Below are 16566 nucleotides of genomic sequence, written 5' to 3' on the forward strand. Positions count from 1 at the left end.
TATGAAGGAGATCTTGCACTTTTTAGAAACCTCAAAAAGTCCTCTAACCAATGCCTTTGGTCTCATGTCAAAATGATTTTTGAAGCTCCTTGTGTATCCTTTTGAAAAAAGTGTCTTTTTGTTGACTTTGAAAATGACCTGTAATGTCTTTGATCATATTTTTCAAATGGTGAATCTAATGACCATGGGATCAATGGCATTTGAAAGATAATTGAATTTCCTTCAAAACAAGCTTTGGTTTGAATTTTTTGGATGAAGGATGAGAGAGTTATGATCAGTCAAAGTTGAGTTGACTTTTCAGGCAAAAACCCTAATTTTGAATCTTAGGGTTTTGTTGATTTTTGATCTTTCCTTGATGAATTATGATCATCCAATGATCAAATGATGAATCCTTTGACAAAATATGGACTTTGACAAAAAATTTCATTTTTGACTGTCTGTTGACTTTTTTGGTCAAACGGGTCGTCTGTTGACTGTTTGAGCTGCTGACGGTGCGTCTGAGTGAATTGAAGTTTGAAAATTTGTATGATGGTACTTTGAGATATATGGATGTGTATGAAATCCATTTGAGCTCTCAAAAACTTGTTGCTCCTGTAAAACAAGAAAAACCCTGATTAGGGACTGTTTGTGTAGGAGACAGTTAAGCGTACCTGATTTTTGTGCAGTGTTGAGTCTCTGCTAATCGCGTGATATTCAGAGGACTTCTAACACAAAGATCTTGGAATTTTGAATTGTGAAAGATTGATTTGATTGATGGTACAAAACACTGAGAATTGTACTGCCAGCAGTTTGGCTGTCGACTGACTGTTCAGGTATTGACGTAGCAGTTAGAGTGAAAAATCAACAGTCAAAGTTAATTTTCTTTTTTGTTGTTTTTTTGTTTTTGTTTTATGTGAAAAATGAAAGTTTATTTACATGACTTGTTAGAAAAACACAGACATAATAAATAACTAATATTTACGGTATGCGGGCAAAATTACCGATAATAACCCTGAAAATCATTTAATGCACAGAAATAGGAATATTTGACTGGCAGAAAACACACAAAATATTATCTTAGTAACTAAGCAATATTATGACAAATAGTACAACATTTAATACTGACAGTACAAATATTACATACTATATTGAACAGTACGACGAATAAACGGTACATTTAAGAAATAAGAAATACGGCAAATTTTAAGAATGACGATTGATAACCCATGCTATGAACAATAACATGTAGATGATTGGGAGCATAACCATTGCAGGTCCACACTCCTCAGGACTATGCAGGCAGAAGAAAGTCATGATCACCGTAGCAATGGTGATGACTGTAAGAGACAGTGTCTCTATCCATTTTGCCATTCTTGTCAGGGAAGAAGAGAAAATAGATATGAGATAGGAATTTGAAAGATGAATTGGAATTTGATGTGAGATTTTATGAAAGAAAATGAGAGGTATTTATAGAATGGAAAGAAGGATAGAGACGTTGGGGAATGATGTGATTCCGTACAAAAGGAAAATTTGAGTGGAAGTAAGATTTGAAAGAAAGTGGAGATAGTGTTGGAAAAAAGAGATTTGATTTTTGAAAAAGAGATTTGAAAAGATTTTTGCAAATAATGGAATATAGTACAACAATTAGTGGGAAACAAAAGATAATAATAATCTACTTGTTACCAGTACAGTCTGAGTTTCCTGATTCTGCGCCTGCAAAAAGATTTAACTCTGTACCAATTGTGTCAGTACTATTTATCTGTAAATAAATAAATAGCATGTGTGAAGTAATAAACAGTATTTGGCGTTTGCGTAAGAATAAATTCAACTGCAAGCCAAATTACTGTATAAGAAAAATTCTAAAAACTAAGTATTTCATATGTCAGGATATTTGTTGAAATAAAAATCCATGATTATATGAGACCCTTAATTTTCAGATTGGAGTTTTCTTGAAAAATATGTGGGCAAATTTTGGGGTATAACACCTGTGTAGCTCGATTCAGTGAGCTTCAAGGCTTGTAATTGATTGAGATAGTTTCAGTGATGTTCAAGGAACGTGTTTGAGTGTTTAGTTTGAATGGAAAGTGACTTAAATTTGGAATTCGAATTTCAAAATTCTTTGAATATTTTAAGAGATTACAAGTGTGTTACAAGCAAGAGTTTTGCTCTCTATTTCTGTCTCCTTTATTACTGAAGTGCTATAGCCTATTTATAAGCATTAGAGTGCTTAGAAACTAAGCCAAAAGCATTGATGAGTTTTTTTGGAATCTTGACTTTTTCAACATTGGTAGCTTTGCCTTTAAGCCACCATGGCTTGATTTTCTTCTTCTCCTCTGCTGTACTTTGCTTTGGGACAGAGTTGAATGAGTCATGCTTGGAATACAAGCTATTCTTTATCCATTTCATTTTCTTTTTAATTTTAATCTTAAAATAAGATAAAATTATGCCAAAAATGTATAAAAAATGGTATGGGCTTAGTCTTGGTCGTGGGAGGCCCATAATATCATGGAAATGATGTTTGAATGCTGAAAACTTGGCCCCATTTGGAAAAAATGCCATTTTGAACAATGTTGATTTCATGTATTTTCCCAAAATTTAGCCAACTTCAACAAGGTGTAAATCCTTCAATTTTTGTCATATGAAGGAGATCTTGCACTTTTTGGAAACCTCAAAGAGTCCTCTAACCAATGCCTTTGGTCTCATGTCAAAATGATTTTTGAAGCTCCTTGTGTGTCCTTTTGAAAAAAGTGTCTTTTTGTTGACTTTGAAAATGACCTGTAATGTCTTTGATCATATTTTTCAAATGGTGAATCCAATGACCATGGGATCAATGGCATTTGAAAGATAATTGAATTTCCTTCAAAACAAGCTTTGGTTTTAATTTTTTGGATGAAGGATGAGAGAGTTATGATCAGTCAAAGTTGAGTTGACTTTTCAGGCAAAAACCCTAATTTTAAATCTTAGGGTTTTGTTGATTTTTGATCTTTCCTTGATGAATTATGATCATCCAATGATCAAATGATGAATCCTTTGACAAAATATGGACTTTGACAAAAAATTTCATTTTTGACTGTCTGTTGACTTTTTTGGTCAAACGGGTCGTTTGTTGACTGTTTGAGCTGCTGACGGTGCGTCTGAGTGAATTGAAGTTTGAAAATTTGTATGATGGTACTTTAAGATATATGGATGTGTATGAAATCCATTTGAGCTCTCAAAAACTTGTTGCTCTTGTAAAAACAAGAAAAACCCTGATTAGGGACTGTTTGTGTAGGAGACAGTTAAGCGTACCTGATTCTTGTGCAGTGTTGAGTCTCTGCTAATCGCGTGATATTCAGAAGACTTCTAGAACAAAAATCTTGGAATTTTGAATTGTGAAAGATTGATTTGATTGATGGTACAAAACACTGAGAATTGTACTGCCAGCAGTTTGGCTGTCAACTGACTGTCCAAGTATTGATGTAGCAGTTAGAGTGAAAAATCAACAGTCAAAGTTAATTTTCTTTTTTTGTTGTTTTTGTTTTTGTTTTATGTGAAAAATGAAAGTTTATTTACATGACTTATTAAAAACACAGACATAATAAATAACTAATATTTACGGTACGCGGGCAAAATTACCGATAATAACCCTGAAATTCATTTAATGCACAGAAATAGGAATATTTGACTGGCAAAAAACACACAAAATATTATCTTAGTAATTAAGCAATATTATGACAAATAGTACAACATTTAATACTGACAGTACAAATATCACATACTATATTGAACAGTACGACGAATAAACGGTACATTTAAGAAATAAGAAATACTGCAAATTTTAAGAATGACGGTTAATGACCCATGCTATGAACAATAACATGTAGATGATTGGGAGTGCAACCATTGCAGGTCCACACTCTTCAGGACTATGCAGGCAGAAGAAAGTCATGATCACCGTAGCAATGGTGATGACTGTAAGAAACAGTGTCTCTATCCACTTTGCCATTCTTGTCAGGGAAGAAGAGAAAATAGATATGAGATAGGAATTTGAAAGATGAGTTGGAATTTGATGTGAGATTTTATGGAAGAAAATGAGAGGTATTTATAGAATGGAAAGAAGGAAAGAGACGTTGGGGAATGATGTGATTCCGTACAAAAGGAAAATTTGAGTGGAAGTAAGATTTGAAAGAAAGTGTATGATAGTGTTGGAAAAAGGAGAGATTTGATTTTTGAAAAAGGAGATTTGAAAAGATTTTTGCAAATAATGGAATATAGTACAAAAATTAGTGGGAAACAAAAGATAATAATAATCTACTTGTTACCAGTACAGTCTGAGTTTCCTGATTCTGCGCCTGCAAAAAGATTTAACTCTGTACCAATTGTGTCAGTACCATTTATCTGTAAATAAATAAATAGCATGTGTGAAGTAATACACAGTATTTGGTGTTTGCGTAAAAATAAATTCAACTGCAAGCCAAATTACTGTATAAGAAAAATTCTAAAAACTAAGTATTTCATATGTCAGGATATTTGTTGAAATAAAAATCCATGATTATATGAGACCCTTAATTTTCAGATTGGAGTTTTCTTGAAAAATATGTGGGCAAATTTTGGGGTATAACACCTACTCCCAACAATAAAAAATCCATCCAAGTATTAAACGGGATGCTCACTGCGCTATCACGTTTCGTCGCGAAATCCGCCCAGCACGCCCTCCCTTTCTTTAAACTACTACGCAAAGAAGCAGCCTTTGAGTGGTCTGAGGAGTGCGAGCAAGCACTAGCACACCTCAAACAAGTACTTTCCTCGTCGCCCGTCCTTTCTCGACCCGACGACAACGAGCCTCTGTATCTTTACCTGGCCGTCTCAAACGAGGCAGTCAGCGCGGCTTTGATCCGAGAAACCATAGACGGGCAAAAACCTGTGTATTTTACCAGCAAAGCCCTACAGGGACCCGAGGTACGATACCAACAGATCGAGAAAGTCGCCATGGCCCTAGTAATAGCGGCCAGGAGGCTACGATACTACTTCCTCGCTCACACAATCTTCGTTCGGACGGATCAACCCATCAAACAACTCCTCAGCCGACCAGACATGGCCGGCAGAATGTTAAGATAGTCCCTCGAGCTTTCGGAATTCGACGTACAGTATGAGAGCAGGAAGGCGTTAAAAGCTCAGGCGCTGGCGGACTTCGTAGCCGAAATGACCTCTATCGCCGACTCACCCAACGCAACTAAAGACAAGTGGACCATCTACGTAGATGGCGCCTCAAGCAGCTCGGGCAGCGGGGCTGGCATTATCTTGGAAAACGGCGAAGGTCTTATCATAGAAGTATCTTTAGTCCTCTCCTTCAACACGTCGAACAACCAGGCCGAGTATGAAGCCCTCCTCGCGGGATTGAGACTCGCCGAGGACATAGGGGCACGAGAGGTCAAGATCTACACTGATTCCCAACTCGTCGCATCTCATATCAGCGGCGAGTACCAAGCCAAAAACGACGTACTCGCCGAATATCTCGCGCTCGTCAAAGATAAGATGAAAAAATTCGCCAAAGCGGAAGTTGAGCATATCCCCCGAGAACACAACTCGCGCGCCGACATACTGTCCAAACTTGCGAGCACGAGAAAGAAAGGGGGAAACAAATCGGTTATCCAAGAAATTCTGCCCAGGCCAAGTGTAGGCGAAAACGCGCGAGCTCCACAGATATTCGCCATCGGGGACGACCAATGCTGGATGACCCCAGTGTACAACTTCCTCACAAAAGACGAGCTCCCCGCCGACGCGAAAGAAGCCTCAACAATTAAGAGACGAGCGTGCTCATACACTATCCTCGAAAACAAGCTATACCGACGAGGTTTCTCCATCCCCCTCCTTAAATGCATCGACGCCTCGCAAGCACTAGAGGTACTTCAGGAACTCCATGATGGAATCAACGGCCAGCACCTCGGTGGACGGTCACTAGCTAGGAAAGCCCTCAGAGCCGGCTATTATTGGCCGACCATGCAGCAGGACGCCAAAGAGTACGTCAAGAAATGCGACAAATGCCAGCGTCACGCCGACATGCACCTGGCACCACCGAACGAGCTCAAATCTCTCTCCTCACCTTGGCCTTTCTCTACATGGGGAATGGACCTCCTCGGACCTTTCCCGGTCGGCTCCTACCAAAACAAATACCTGGTGGTCGCTGTAGATTACTTCACAAAATGGATAGAAGCTGAAGCGCTCGCTAAAATCACATCCCAAAATGTACTCCGATTTTACAAGAGGAACATACTCGCTCGATTCGGGGTACCACAGGCGATAATAACCGACAACGGCACCCAGTTCACGGACAGAAAATTCCAGGAATTCATGGCCAAACTCGGGACAAAGCAGCACTTCACTTCAGTCGAGCACCCCCAAACCAACGGACAGGCCGAAGCCGCCAACCGGGTCATCCTCCGTGGATTGAAGAGAAGGCTGGGCGAAGCGAAAAAAGCTTGGGTCGAAGAGCTACACAGCGTCCTCTGGGCATACAGGACGACCCCACATTCAACCACGGGCGAAACACCATTCAGGCTAACCTATGGCACAGAAGTCGTGATCCCCGTGGAGATCCGAGAACCGTCTCGTCGGACTGAGTCACCTCTCGAGGAAGAGCTCAACGACGAAGCCATGAGAGAAGAGCTCGACATGGTCGAGGAGATCCGAACAGGATCCTCCCTGCGAGAAGCGAAATTGAAACAACAAATAGCGCTAAGACATGACACCAAAGTTATCAAGCGCTCCTTCGAAGTCGGAGACTTAGTGCTCCGTAGGAACATGAAAGATTCACGCGAAGGCAAACTAGCCCCAAACTGGGAGGGTCCGTACCGAGTGTACGATAAAACCGGAAACGGTGCGTATTACCTCGAGAACCTTCTCGGCGAAAAACTAGCTCGACCTTGGAATGCTGAAAAACTCAGACGCTACTACAGTTAGAAACAACCTAACGCTACCCGGCCGCTCGTGACGAACACGAGGAAAATCTGGGCGAGGACTCGCGCCATGGTACAAGCGCGTATGCTCCACGACAGCTTCAGTCGGATAACCCTACTAGGAGGCAAAGCCGACTACGCGGCGGGCCTTACACACAGACCCTCCGCGGAAGTACCTGCACGGCAGAACCCCAGCTCGCGATGGGATCGTTCACGCCGCGAGCACCTGGCCCCGACCGCGGCCTCGAGCTCGCTTATAGCGCACACCTGCTCTGCGCACCCGGACCGTTCCCCACACGCCCGGGCCATAAACCTCGGTCGAGCACAAACATAATTCGAGCGTAAACACAAAACATACATCAGATAAGCACAATTAAACATTGGAGCATAAAACGGAATATTAAAAACCGAACAAATTGGCCGGAGATATCCAAATATTACAAAAATTATCCGGGCATCGCCCAACTAGCTACCTTGGCACGCAGGCCACAAAATGTTGGCACGCAGGCCATAAAACATCGGCACGCAGGCCATAATAATAAAAGACTGGTCAAACATCGCCATCATCGTCCTCGGCACCGTCATCCTCGCCCTGGGGTTCCTCCTCATCTTCCCAGTCCTCGAACTCTGGGTTTGGTTCAATTCGCCCGTCCACAACCTTATGGTATGGACCAATGCCCTTCGTCACCAAACGCGGGTTGAGGACTTTCAGCTGATCCACCGCAGCTTTAAAACCGACCCCCAAGGTAGCGACACAGTCGATCTCCAGCTCCTTCACCTTGCCCAGAAGCTGAGAACGCGTCACCAAGGCTTTCTCGTCCTCATCTTCCTCGGCAGCAGGGAGATGAGCCCTCTCCAACTCAGCAATCCTCTCGCGGAGCCTTTTTCCCTCGGCCTCCAAGTCCGCAACCTTGTTACGCTCTTTAACGAGATCCTCCACTATGCCGCTCTGGACCTCATACTTGTCCTTGTACTGTTCGAACTCGTGCTCCAGCTCATCGTACTTGATCTGGAGAGCATCGTAGTCCTTCTGAGGACAGACTTTCTGAGCGTTAAGAGCCAAGGCCAAGGCGGCCACCCTCATCATCCCTTCGAGGTCCTCGGACAAATCCTTGTCTCGAGCCACCCTGTCCCGCTTGACGATGTGCCTCACCTCCTCGCGCTCGAGGAGAACATTTTTCTTCGAGAAGATCCCCCTATGCAGAGTACAAGAAGGCAGCACAATGTCCTCCTCGGAGGGGTTGTCAATGATAAGAGGACGAAGCTCCCCGGTCCCGTCATTCTTTTGTTTCTTTCCGGCTGGAGAACCACGCGAGCTCATCCCGACTGACGAAGGAGAGCCACTGTCAGGGACACTCGCGGGAGCCGCCTTGACCTCCTCGACCCGCGATCGTTTCCCAGACACTTTGGCGGCCCCCTTATTCTTGGCCCGCATCTTCGTAACTTTGTCGTGCAAGTCGGCCATTTTTCCTGCAAAATAAAGAGTTAGAACCAAAAAGGTGTTGTTTGAACAAATAATAGTTATCTCACCTAACAAAATCATAGCGTCCCCGTAACTTCCGCACTCGAGGACAGCTTTGGTGTTGATGTGCCGAGGCTCCAGCATAGGGCCTCCATCCTCCTCGAATAGGGGATCCCCGTTGGGATATGTACATATTGCCGGTCTAAACCCGTCCACAAAAGAAGCGAGCCGCTGATACCCCCCTGTATCGCGCTCGTTGAGATCCTTGTCCCGGAAGATGTAATAGTCAGTCCCACGCTCGAAATGGTCAGGTTGCCACTCTAACGGGAACCGAGCAGCTGGGCCCACTCTCCTCACCCCATCCTCAATATACTCGCGCTCCTCGAACAAATGATTCTCGGCATCAGGAGTGAGCGGCTTAATTATAAAATACCGGTTCTTAAAATGCTTGACAGAGTCCTGGTAAATGGCGAACAGCTTCTTCGGCTGCTTAAACGACACCCAACTCCACTTGCCGTCCCGATCACGCAACCTCTGCAAATGAAAAATTCTGAAGAAAAGGGGCAGAGTCGCTTCGACCTTCAGGTACCCGCACACGATCTCAAAGGCCCTTAAGAATGCTAAAGCGTTGGGATGAAGCTGAGACGGGCAGAGCCGCAACCAACTGAAGACACTCCGTTGCAAATGAGTGAAGGGGAGACGGAGACCAGCCTCCTTAAAGACGAACTCATACATTGCGAAACAGGGGCCGGGAAATTGCGAGCAGATCCTCTGGTGAGATTTGGGCACAAAGGCGCCCCAAGAAGGCTCCTCGTCTTGGTCAAGGTCCTCGATGACGTTAAAGGCTTCTTTGGGATGACTCGTGAAGCGCGATGCAATCATCCTCGGCTCAACGGCCACCCATTCTTCAAGTGCCCTAGGGGAGGTCTCTACGACGGGAGCGCCATCTTGCGCGCCAACAGCTTCCTCCCCATCTGAAATGTCGAAGACGACATCATCCTTGTTCTCGTCGGCCATTTACCTGAAAAGCAGAGGAAACCGTGAATTCGACTGGTCAAATCCACCCTTCCACCGCAAGTCAAGTGAAAGGGCGAGGAAAAGGGACGAGGAAAACTCCCCCAATCGTCAAATGGCCGACGAGCTAAAGTGTCCTCAGAACATATACGCCGCATGCAGCGGAGGTCGGCAAACTCATGCCCTCACCAAGACGTGCAACCTCCACTGCTCGTGGCCTTCATGCTACTCTCTAGTAATCCTAAAAGCTGGACGTCTCATTCAAACGTTCTAGCCCCGTTCACTCAAAACTCACTCGGCAAACGCACGAGAAAAACGGTGTATCTTCTAGGCTTACTCGGCTAATTAATAAACCTTTCTCGTCACGCTCATCAATCATGCTCGCCTCACTCAAAACTAATGCATAAAACTTAAATAAAAACATGAAGGAGACGAAGAACTTACTTGGAGAAAGCGAAGAAGATATGAACGAAACGAGGAGAAGAGCAGTGAGCGGATCTTGAAGGCTTGGGAAATGTTAAGTGCTAAATGAGTGACCTCCTCACTCCTTATATAGGGAAAGAAGGCCAAAGGGTGTCATGATGGCCTAGGCAGCCTAGGAGACGCCATCATTGCCTACACCCCAAAGACGGCTCCCTCCACGAAAAGCTGCCACGCGTCCCAAAGATCTTGAGAACTCCAAAAGACGCCGTCTACTTTCATCCCTAGAAACGGCGCAATAATGATTACAACCTGTACAGCTGACACCTGTCAATCACGCTAATGAGTGACAACCAATAAGGTTAAAAACCAAAGACAACTGGCAACCGACCTAAGCCCTCGAGGAGCCCATGATTTGGAACCGTTGCCCGTGCTCGGCTAAACCTCCTCGTTTAAGTCATCACCCTTATTAGGCTAATGACTTGGGGGGCTCCTGTTCTGGTCTGGGCCGAGCAGGCCCAACCCTTGATTACCAGCCGAGCAGGCCCACTTCCCTTGGGCCCAATTACTGGACAACAGATAGGGGCTGCTCGTCGCGAAGACCCTGGCCGAGCAGGCCCAAACTTTTGGGCCCACTTACTAGATAACCGTCAAGGAGTTATCCACGCACGAAGATCACGCGTCACGTCCCAGCGAAGGATTCGGTCAACCATCTCCGAACCCTACGCTATGTGCATCCAGAACGTGAGTCTCCTGCTGACTCAGCCCTAGCATGGGACGTTCTGGCAGTTCCCTAGCACGTGGGCCTCCAGTTGGATTTGGCCCAATTAGGGAACCTTGGCCCAGCGCTGGGGGCTATAAATACCCTCTTTCACTAGAGGGTCAGGTATTCTATTCTTAACTCTAAACCTCATTCTCTGATAGCTACTGACTTAAGCATCGGAGAGCCTTGCAGGTACCCCCCCCATCTTGCTCTTCAAGCCAGATATTGCGCCTTGACGATTCTTCTGATCAGGTACGATCAGGAACCAATATACCTTTTCTCCACCGATGTTGAAAAACTACAAGCGGCATTAAACAAGGTATGCCAAGAAAGGAATGCTTGGAGGAACAAGTATCGAATCGTCAACACGGAAAACGTTGAGATTCATAACATCCTAAGAAGGAGGATGAGTTACTTGAAGTGCTCGATCGACAAGTATCCCAAACATCACTTTCTCATCATATCCCTCCTGCTTCCTGGATTATTGATCAGCTCACGTCAGAGAACGCTCAACTCAAGAAACAGAAGAAGATGTTAGAACGTGAAGTCGGCTCTTCGTCAAAATTTTAGAGTCCTTTCTCTCAGTTTCTCTGTATTTCTTTTTCAAAGTGTGTAAAAACGGCGTTTTCGCTTAATTAATAAAAGTTTGATGTTTCATAACATAATTATGGTGTTTCCTTGAAAAATATTAACTTAATTGCATATCATACATCGCTTTAGTCGTACGCACTGACACGAGAATTGTCGCGGATCTAATAGTCACTTTCCTTTCTCCAGAAAGAGAGGAGGAGAAGGAGGTGAACCAAGACTTTCAAGCTGTCCCATCCATACAACACTCGTTCAAGTCGCAAGAAAAGAATGGAAGACTTTGAGCAAGAGAATGGAGAACTCAGGGAAGAGGTTAATACTCTCAAAGATGCTATTGAAAGACTCAATAGTATGGTAGAAGCCCTGGTAGTTGCACAGAATCGACCAACGCCAGAAGAACCACAAAGGACTGTGGTTTCCGAGATTGTTTCTACTCCTATTCCTCAGTATGCCATGCCACCCAACCGACCTTGGGGCATGCCGTATAACTTTATTCCAGAAGGGTACTGTAATACGGTGAACTGACTTTTTAATAATCGGAATGTCGCGGTAAGCAAGAGTCGCCACCGACTTTTATTTTATCCAAACAGATTCGGAAAGGCAAAAAGAAACAGAAAAAAACCTTTTAAAAGAAATCTAAGTTCGGGGGGTAATTTATGCAAAGGGAAGGTGTAAGGCACCCTTTGCATCCATGGTTTTCCATGGGCTCTTAATTGCTTTGCTTGCTCGTTTTCAGAAAAAGTAGATGAAAGAGATAGGGACTTTAGCTTGTGAATAAGCGTTGCCCTTTTGAAAAATTATGAGAAAGAATATAATAAAAAGGTTTGAGCATTGCAAGGCAATTAGGGGCAATTACCTTAAACTCAGATGATAGGTCTCTTTTTGCCTTTCAGAATGAAAGGGTCTATCCTTGCCATAAGAGGGCAGGAAGCCTTTCGTTTGGAGGTTGAAGGGTCATCGAAGCATCCTTTGCCATAAGACTGTCCCATGCCATAGAGGGGCAGGTAGTCTAAGGTAAGGATCAGAATAAGCCTTTTCGTAGGCAGCCAGAAGATACCTCAGCCTTATTCGTAGGCAACTTCCGAGGGTCGAGGTCATGTTAGTGTATCGAAGGCAGCATCATTTTTAGGGTCTCATAACCTTTATTCGAGGCAACATGACTGAGGTATCTTCGAATTCGAGGGACGTGGCTTATTCTGCAAAAACACAAACACAAAGGCAACAGGCAACAAGGCAACAGAGAGGTTACCCCAAAGGGTGCGTGTGTGCAACAATCACGTGATTATATTCAGATATTTATCTTTTAATTAGTTATTCTAATTCAGTTTAAGGCTTGCACTCCCTAAGATTACTAACCACGCAATATACAAAAGCAATAAAAATATGGGGAAGGGAAATTGTAACCAGCGGAGGAAAGGGGATTTGTAACCAGCGGATATAAAATAATAGGTCTGAACAAGTAATAATTAAATAAGGTCGAGGTTTTAGGGTTACCGACTATTCGAGCTTTGGCAATTGGCGAACCCTGGAAAGAAAGAAACGTGGCAAACAAAAAGGGGTGAGTGCATTATCGATTCGGGAACAATTAGGGTTAACCCTAATAAAATAAAAGATAAATAAATTGATAATGAATAATAAATAATACTTAGCTTCGATTTGGATTTGATCTGATATGGTTAGAGTCGGAGGAAACCTTGGAGGTAACCCTGAAAAAGACATAGAAAAATAGATATTCAGTGTATTGGAATGTTCCTCGTAAACCCTGATTAGGGTAAAAATTGAATTAACGTAACACAATCGATTTAATTAATTATTGGTCTCTCGGCCTAATTAATTAAATCGGGATAAGGAAATAAAATCGAGAGTAAAAGTAATTTTTAGGAATTTTTTGGAATTAAAATAAAATAAATACGAATTTTTGAACATATTTAATTAAATCAATAAATAAATGAATAAACAAATAATAGATATTAATAATTAAATATTATTATTATATGTGAAAAAGGTTTTTAGAAAGAAAAAAAAATATGTATATAGTTTTAAAAAACCAAATAAATAAAATAGATATATAAATATTTAAATAAATAAAGCATTATATAATTAAAAAGAAAAAAAAATTGGAAATCTTAGCTTTTGATTCCATGTGGCACGCGCGTGGAGACTATGGTAGACTGGCAGCTCCTGGGCGTTAGATGCGTGGCCTGATGAGATGGATGGCTGTGATGGCGAGGGATCACCATAAGGCGTGTTTCATAACGCACTAGATTCCCTGGCACTACAATCCCTTCGCGCGCGCGTTTATTTGAATCCAGCCAATGAGGAAGCGACACGCAGTCGTCTTCTTCGTGAACCAAACTTGTAAACATCTTTTACAGCGCTTTTTGGTTTAGAGCGCTACGAAAGAACCTGCATATAGAACTTGAAAATAGCGAATAGGGCCAAATCGTCATAGAAATTTGGCGGACCTCCATCAACGTGATCGTATGATCCTTGCGAACCTGGCTATGGCATTAGTTTACACTAATTTTACTTATATAAAAAAGCCCTAAATCGAAGCTTAAACCCTAATAATGGCATATCGTTCAAAACAACACAATAATGTCCACAGACCTCCAGAATCGATCAGAACATCAAGATAAACAAGAATATGCAATTATAATTGAGTTATGATGCATGATTTAGCGAGATCGAATGAGTTTAGAAAAGTGCAAACCAATGCTTATTAGCGTCGATTCTGAGAGCTTTGCTTGATGAGAATGATCAGGTTAGCTTCAGTGAACCTCCAGGGATGTATTGGAATCAACGAAGTTTCTTGAATTGGCTTCAAACTCTGAATCAACCTTGCAATTTTTGCTTGATTTTTAAACTCGGACTTAGGGCTCTTGGACTGCAAAAATTCTTCCCCTTATGATCTGAATAGCTTGTATATATATACCAGAAGGATTAGGGCAAGAAAATTTGATCAAATCTCCTTTGAATCTTGAGTTGCAAGTTTTGGAAATTTGTTTGAAAATATGTTTTCAAATCTTTCTAAATTGGATCAATTTCAATCTTTTTCACACTTTTAGCCTATGCACGAATTTTGGATGATATCTTGGATTAATGATGATTGGAAAATAGGCCTAAATCATATCTTTTTATGTTTTTTTTATTTTTCATAATTAATTCATGATTTAAATGATTAAAATCACCAAATAATTAATGGAAAATAATTAAAATGTGAGGATATGATCTTTGGGGCGTGCGTGGGCTTGTAATGAAGATTGGGTGAAGAAATCATAGGCCCATTTGGAGAATTTTGGATTTTGAACCTTTTCTCTTCACTTTTTTTTTTCTCAAAAATAGTCCAACTTTGACAAGGTATATCTCCCTCAATTTTTGAGGTATGGAGGTGTTCTAGGACATTTTGGAAACCTTAGAGAGTCCTTTATCCAATGCCTTTGGTCCCATATCAAAATCTTTTTTCATTCTTGTTTTATGACTTTTTGAAAAACATGTCTTTTTGTTGACTTTTGAAAAGGACCTGTAATGTATGAAGCCATATCTCTTAAACCATTGACCTATGGGCTTTGATTCTTGGACCATTGGGTAGAGGAATGAATTCCCTTCAAAATGAGCTTTGGTGGGAATTTTTCTGATGAAGTATGAATATTTGGTGAATTTTCAAAGTTTGGTTGACTTTTCAGTTCATGCCCAAAATAGTAACTTTTGGCTTTTGACTTTTCTGATCTTTCCTTGCACCATCATGATCAACCCTTGATCAAATGATGATTTTAGGGTTATGAGGATGTTGTGGAGCAAATATTTTGAATTTTGACTGTATATTGACTTGAAATGACTATTTTGCCCTTGAGAGTCGACTGTTGACCTAATCAAGATTTGAGGGACTCAACTTGCTCTGATTGATTTGAAACTTTACATGGAGATTCTTTGGGATGTTGGGGACCCTATGGAACCACCTTGAGCCATTGATTCAGTGATTTTCCTTTGAATGACCCAAACCCTAATTCAGGGCCTTGTACAGGAGAGTGTGTCTATGAGCTTTTGCATATGGATTTGAATTTTGAATAAGAGAAATAATATGGGCAAATTTTGGGGTATGACAGCTGCCCCTGTTCAATTATCTTAAACCTGAAGATGTAGAGTGGTTTGTATGCCAGTCGGTATCTGAAGGTGGAAGATGATTGAACACTAGAATACCAAGAAATTTGCCCTAGTTGAAGTAGGGACTTTTATCGGAGATGGGCTTGAAGATGCCATCCAGTTTGGATAAATACGAAATTCAGAATAAGTCCTGGTTAGACTATATCTGAGCTCGAAGTATTGAAAAGTGTTTGTTGGAGATGGGCTTGAAGATGCCATCTGGATGTTGGGAGTGTGAAATGAATTAATTGTAGTGACTCTAGTGTCGTAACTCCATCGTTGTGACTTCATTGTCCTGATTGTTTCGGAATTGAATACCGGGATTAGATACGTGACTCAATCGTCGTGACTCCTTTGTCGTGATTCTATTACGGTGACTCAGTTGTCATGATTCCATTATTGTGACTCAGTTGTCGTGATTCCTTTATCGTGACTCAGTTGTCGTGATTCCTTTATCGTGACTCAGTTGTCGTGATTCTTTTATCGTGACTCAGTTGTCGTGATTCTTTTATCGTGACTCAGTTGTCGTGATTCCTTTATCGTGACTCAGTTGTCGTGATTCCTTTATCGTGACTCCGTTGTCGTGGTCTTTTCTGATTTGCGTGTTGTGATTAAATCTGTTTCTTTCTTTGATTGTGTCAGCACCATTCGTGGTGGCCAAATTAGGTCTTGGAGAGATGATCGTGTCAGTACCATTCATAGTAACTGAATTAGATCGTAGATATTGTTTATCTGCTTGTACTTATGTCCTGAGAAAAGTAGAGTTAGTCTTTATGCAATGTTATGATGCATGTGTTATGAGTTTCTCAAAATAAATGAGAAACTTGTATATGAGACAATGTATGCAATGTATGAACATGTTTATGATATATGATGTCAGAATGTGGTTTGTCCTTGATTGTGAAAATAAATCTCTGCATCATTGTGATTTTGATATATGATCTTTTTTGAAGATGCTCAGCTGGGGATTTATGATTTCTGCTTGGGGATAATCAGTAACTTGATGCACCCTGATTGGGAACAAAAATATTAGTAAACCATGTTGGAGAAGAGCGAAGTGTTGAAGAAACCGGTTGTGTTGAAGATGTAAACTCTATTGGGGAGCCATATCTTTGTCAGGACGAGAGCATTTGAAGATATCTTCTTAATGATTGCTCTGTGGGGATATGATCTTGTGAACCCGACTCTGTGGGGGAGACATGGGTGTCTCGAAAGTTGCCCCCAGTATTATAGTAAATACCATTTGATTTAGGACACACCAC

This window comes from Vicia villosa, linkage group LG5 (assembly GCF_029867415.1).
Source record: "Vicia villosa cultivar HV-30 ecotype Madison, WI linkage group LG5, Vvil1.0, whole genome shotgun sequence".
Lineage (NCBI taxonomy): Eukaryota > Viridiplantae > Streptophyta > Magnoliopsida > Fabales > Fabaceae > Vicia > Vicia villosa.